Below are 6,747 nucleotides of genomic sequence, written 5' to 3'. Positions count from 1 at the left end.
TCTTAAGAAAATCAAAATAGAAAGAATTATATATTTTTCTTATAAATTAGGAAAAATAAATGCAATTTCATTTGATTCTTTCTATTTTATTGTTCTTAATATGTGCTTAGTGGGCACATGTTAGAAAAATTCCTGTTAGCTGTCGAAATATAAGAAGATTATAAAATATTATTTGTAACGATCACAAGCTTATAAGTTCTCACACCTATTAAAATAATAGCAATGAAGAGAGCGTGTGGAAAAAAGGGTTGTCAGAGGTTACATGCGAGAGTTGCTGCATGAAAATCATTTATTGAAAGAGGGGGTAATATTTTTCAACTTACGGGCAACTATCAATTACAATATTTATTAAAAGATTTCGCAAAACATTTACTGAAATGAAAATTTCAAGGATAAAAAAAAAATACCGTAATAATTATACTATTGATAAAAATAACCATAATAATACATAACAAATACTTATATTGATAAAAAAAAAAATCACCATAATTTTTATAAACAACCTGTGCATTTTTATGCATTGGTCTAAAACTAGTAAGCAGAAGAAAGGATTGTGAGAGCAAGCGAGATTTGGTGTATGAAAATCATTTATATTTGAAAGTGACGGGGTAATATTTTCAACTTACGGGCAACTACCAATTAGAATAATGATCACACAAATAAAGACAACGTGGCTATAAAACCACTATAAAACGGCTCATATTTCCATCATGCATTAGTATAAAAAAACACAAACATACTCCTCCAAACAAAGAAGTAAATTAAGTTATAGTAGCCAATTAGCCATGAATAGGTTCACCCTCTTAGTCATGATGGCATTACTAGTGGTAGCCACAGTAGCCCACCTCGCCGTGGTGGCCGATGCCGCTTGCTTACCGTCATTTGCCAAGTGCACATCAACTGCTGACTGCTGTGCTGGCCTTACTTGCCGAGTGTTCGTTGTCATTCGTGGTGCTCCCGACGTGCGTTGTCTAAGTAATTAATTAAGTCTAATTATTTCTATTATTATTATTATTATTATTATTATTATTATTATTATTATTATTATTATTATTATTATTATTATTATTATTATATCTATCTGAACATGATCCATTATGCTTAGGATTTTGTTCATGTTATTTAGATGCAAGTACGTGAAATAATAATGAAGACGATGTATGTTCTTCTATTGTATTGTTGTGATCTTCTTAGGGAACTATACTCAACTACATATATATCGATGTGGTTGTGGTTTCCTTGAGAAATATATATATATGGGGTATTTCAGTTTTATTGAGGTTGGTTATATCTGAACATAAACGAAAATACATAAGTGCATAATTGAAATATAAGGGTTTAAAGTGAACGGATTGTGCGCAATTTCAGAGATTATGCAGGGAAATTGCGGCTCTTTACCCCGTGTCACGTGTCTGTGTCCCTTTCGTTGCGTACTACCTAGTTCACGTACCATTTACTCCATGTGGCCATACCCATTACATATTACGCGCATGTTTTACACGGATTATAAAAAAGAAAAGCAAACGAATCGAAATATAAACTATTTTTTTCCAACTAGTAATCCTTAAGACAAAAATATCCGCCTTAATAATAAATTGGATTAAATATCATCTCACATGAGCATATAGGACAAATCTTTTGTTTTTCTCAATGGATTCTGCTAAACCTGACAAATGGGTCATTTGATTAAACTTCGGATTGGGTTAAATTGTTCGATTTAAATAGGGTTGATTGTAGTTTTGGTATCAATTACCGGGTCCATTTATTTTAGCCACTTTAATCGGTGTGTGTTATTTCGAGTCGGTTACGGTTCGGGCCGAGTCAATTTCAGTTGAGTTGAGTTTCAAGTCATAATTTTCTTGGGTTGACGGTAAAAAAGAAATTAGCTTAAATGTACTTTATACTTTTCAATTTGAATACAATAATTAATAATACCATTAATAAAAAGAATCAATGAAAAACATCTAAAATATATGAGAAAATAAATATTTTTAATTTATGTCAATCAGTTTAGTTCTTATTGATGTAGGGATTTTGCCGTCACTTCCCAATCAAAAACAATTTATAAAACCAAATAAAAGTAGTATTTATTCGGGTGTCGAACACGAAGATGGCGGGGGTTAGATACTTGGTTTGTTTAAGTCTTTAGTTTAGCCAAACAAAATAAGATGTTGATTTATCTAAATTAAGATGCAAACAAGTTAAATTAAATTAAATGGGATTGTATTCAATTGATGGAAGGCTAAGGTCTTTGGGTTCACAAAGGGCAATTAGGGGGAGAAACAAGGTCTAACAAGAAAAGGGTAATAATGGTGGTCAAGGGTTTAAGACTAATTTCTTAGTCACCTTAAGCTCCTCAATAAGTTGTCACTTGATCGAGATGAACTAGCTACAAATTAAGCATAGAGACTACCCAATAGCATGAGCACCAAGACGGATCGAATGCATCAAAGAGATGTTCTAACTTTCATTAAAACTCATCTATAAGCACTTCTAAAACTATCTAATAGCACAATGCACCAAGGTAAGCCAAACATGTTAATGAAATGTCCAATTTTCATTGAGGCATTTCCACAAACACTTCAAATGCATTAAGAGTAGAAACCACATAATCACCCAATTCAAAAGGTTAACAACCCAAATTCATCCCCTTAATTACCCAAATTCCCCCTAGACCCTAGATTAGACTACTCACACATGTTCATGGGTGAGAATTCAACAATAAATTGCAACAAAACACAAGTAAACATTGTAAACATGATAAAGATTACTACTTTAGATGAATAATGATAAAACAACATAAGAAATGTAAACTAATGAAAGTAATGTAAACAAAAGATGAGAATTGTACCAACAAAGAGGAAAGTAGCAATCTTGGATAATAATGGAAGAATGAATTTCTTCTAATCTTCAAATACAACCCAAAATACTAATTGTATACTAATGAGAGATGAGGAACTTGAATGAACAAAGGAAGAATTAAACTAATAATTAAAGAAAGATTGCAAATTTTATTGAATGAAAAGGAGAGAGTAAATATTAGGGTTCTACAATTGTTGAGAGAAAGATGAACTAATACTAGTCTAATTCTATTCTAATTCTAATGTATGGTAAAATGGTGTGTAAACTAATGTAGTCTAATGTGGTAAGGTCTCATGTAAGGTGGTGCCTTTATATACTACTTCTACTAATTACTACTACTAACAATAATAATAATAATAATTAATAATAATAATAATAATAGTTAATAATAATCTTAATAAAAGTCAACTAATTTTGACACATTGACCTCACAAAACTAAAGCCACCGTTCATCAACAATTGAAAAGGGTGAAGAAACCAAAGACGCACAAACGCAGCAATGGGAGCTGCAGGTGCACACCGACGGTCGGTGCGAGTGCGGCAGCGCGTAGCTTGAAGAAAGGGGTTGAATTAAATGGGTGTAGTCTATCTTATGGTTTGTCATTGCCGGCAACCGGTAGAGAGCAGCAGTAGATTATGCGAGATGAGGATTTGGGGTGTTGCGTGCCGGTAGGCCGGCTGCCGGTGGCTCTGACCGGTAGCGAGTCTTCAACAAAAGGAGGAAAATTTGGGTGTGTGGCTACCGGTGGGGGCAGTCGGCTGCCGGGGTACCGGCATGGAGTACGTCTGCTTCAAATCGACCCTGTTTCGATTTCGACCTTGAAAAATTCAGTGATGGCACTAATGGTGAGATGGTGACACCGGGGATGGTGGTGTTAATGGAGGTTGATGGCAATGGAATTTTGATGCGGAAACGGAGTTGGGTAGCTGCTGTTGTTGATGTCGAATTGTGGGTTGGAGTCGTGGTGGAGTTAATGAATGGCGACGGGCTGTTAATGGTGGATGTATGGTGGTGTGAGGCAGAGCGGAGGTGATGCGTGGTGGTTAATGGTGAGTTGGTGAGTGTGAGCGTGTTTGAAGTCGGAGGATGGAGGGGATGACTGATTGTTGCAGCTGGTGGTGACGAGCTGCTGCTGCTACTATTTAATGGAGGATGAATGGTGAAGGTGCAGGTTATGGGTGTTGAATGATGGTAAAGTCGGGTATGGTGGAGATGCAGGGGAGGTGTTGATGAATGGAAATGGCGGAAATGGTGGGTTGTTAATGTATGAATGGAGGATGGTATTGTTGATGGTGATTAACGAATGAATGGTGAAGTCGGGTATTAATGGTGGTGATGGAGGTGAATGAAAATGGTGAGTATTAATGGTGATGGGTCTTTGTGGAGGTTAGAAGTGATGCGGGGGTGATTGTGATTGAATGAAGGTGATGTTGAGTTGTCGTGGTGATGATTGAAGTGGAGAAGGAGCGAATTGGTGTGATCGGCGGTGGTGATTTGTAGGATGATGGTGGATGAAGACGATGAAGAAGAAGGAGCAGGGGACTTTTTGTGTGTTTGTTACTTTTGGTGAAGTCAACTTTGACTTCCTTGCACGAGATTCCACATTTTCTTTCTCTTCTATTTGACTCCGTCTCAACGTGACTTGCTCCTCGATTTCCGTTTCATTATTCCGTCTCGCTTTCCCGTTTCACCTACACATTATTATAATAAAATGATATTAATATTAATATTAAATAAAATCCGACTAATTATTAAATATAACTAATATGACTAATTACTACAAATTAGTTAATAGAATGAGCCTTATAATCAATTAAGCATACAAAATCGAGTCGGAATAAAGGATTAAATATGGGGTAAAATGACACTAAAATTGTACTCATCAAATCTCCCCACACTTAAACCTTACTCGTCCTCGAGTAAGCTCATTTAAACTAAACTAAGACCCGTAATATAAAAGGACTAGATAAACTAATAATATCCGATGAAAGGCAATTAACGGGCCTACTCCGTCCCTTCAACTCACAACGAGACACTTATGAGGTAAAGTGCCTCCTTGCAAGGCAAGTGGGGTCTTGCCAAAATGGCGATGCATCCAACATGTAAGCACATATGCAAGTAATAGAATGCATCTAACAAAAAGTCACCCACTTTCCTCATCTAAGCGGGGTTTTGCTTCAAAATTGAAAGGTCTAGGTTAGGTGAAACCGTCTCAAAACCTCAATGAGGTGCCAACTCCCTAAACGTGGCACAAGCAACCCGAATATGTTCACACAAGCCAAAGAAACACATTCTAAGGCGGGGAAAAGGGGAAGCAAGGCTAGTCCTCCAAGAATGACACGACACGCGCAAGATTCAACCAAAAGAGACCCATGGCTAAGGGGACTTAGACCATCGACAACCTCACGGATTTCACTCGTCACTCATTTAAAGACCGGGTGTTTTTGTACAAAAAGTAGCCAAACACTCTCCTACTACGACTCGTGAGAACGTGTCCGCAATCTAATGTGTAAAACAGTCCTATGTCCAAATGAGATGCAAAATGTAACAATGCACAAGCCATGAAATAAGGGTTGTAACGAGGCTAAGGAGTAGGACGAAACGAGATTGGTGCAAGCACCGTTTGGACATGTGGAGTTCAAATCAAGAATTGTCGACACATCACATCCATTTCTTATTGCAACACATGAGACACGTCTATGTCCTAACATAGCATGGATCACCAAAACTATGCAAAAATTGCATAAACCCAACTCAAATTGGAAAAACTTTGAAAGTACTCCTCTTATTTCAACAAATGGTAACGTCTACACCCTAACAAAGACTCGGTTTCTCAAGTCTTGCAAAAATTGTGTAAACCCGACTCATTTTGGAAAAACATCAATTTGCCCCTTTATTTAGCAACGGCTCTTTCTACCCCGTTTAATGATGAGGAGGGGTGTTGCTTGCCTTTTTCTTCTTTTAACACAAATATATACAAAACAACCAACTCTGTTTTTGAATTTTTCACAACTTTTTCACTTTTCTATTTTGTTTTTCATTTCTTTTTTCAAAACCTCTTAATTATATACAATGCCAAAAGCATACCAAATTTCGACCCAAGTGGATATGTATACTATCCACCACTATGACCCGAATCACCTCCTACAACACTACTACAAAACCGACCAATTCTTGATCAAGGAAGGGTGGTTATGGGATGTAGCTATTTTAGTGAGTTTGCCAAATGAATAGGTTGAGGCTCAAAGGGGGTGAGTCAAAAAGGGAGATAACGTAAGGGACAAAACAAGGCAATTTGGCTATGTGAGGTTCATATGCATGTGGAAACGAATTTTATTTCATAACTTGTGCACAAAAAATGGAATGCAAATCATGGCCTAAGGACGGAATGACACACTTATGCGTCTAGACATAACACGTCTCGCGAGGAGACCTACTCACAATCCTAAGCGGGGGTCGGGTATGAATGCACCGACCCTAGGAGGCTCTAATCCTCACATTTGAGTAGCTAGGTCGAGGTCTAGGTCTAGCCTACGGTCCTCTCGGTCTCACAAGGCGGCCAAAACTTGGTGGACATGCCCTTTTTCCATATGGTAACCATGTGACACGGGTGCGAGCCATGGGGAGGGGGAAGGCACGGTCAAGACATAAATCATCATTGGGGTATCATAATCCCTCCCTAGACCACATTTTTCGAAAACATGTATTCACAAACTCAATGCAACATGAAGGAAATACAACACGTATATACAAGAGAAACAAATGCATGCGAGAAATGGAAATGAACATAAGGTAAACATGCAACAATTATCTAAACCTAGCGCAAAGACGTAAGCACACACACCAAGTTCCAAAATGGAACATCCTCATCAACATAGCCCATC

The sequence above is a fragment of the Silene latifolia genome, chromosome 1 (genome assembly GCF_048544455.1).
Source record: "Silene latifolia isolate original U9 population chromosome 1, ASM4854445v1, whole genome shotgun sequence".
Taxonomy (NCBI): domain Eukaryota; kingdom Viridiplantae; phylum Streptophyta; class Magnoliopsida; order Caryophyllales; family Caryophyllaceae; genus Silene; species Silene latifolia.
The sequence above is the reverse complement of the archived record's forward strand: the minus strand, read 5'-3'. Positions refer to the sequence as shown.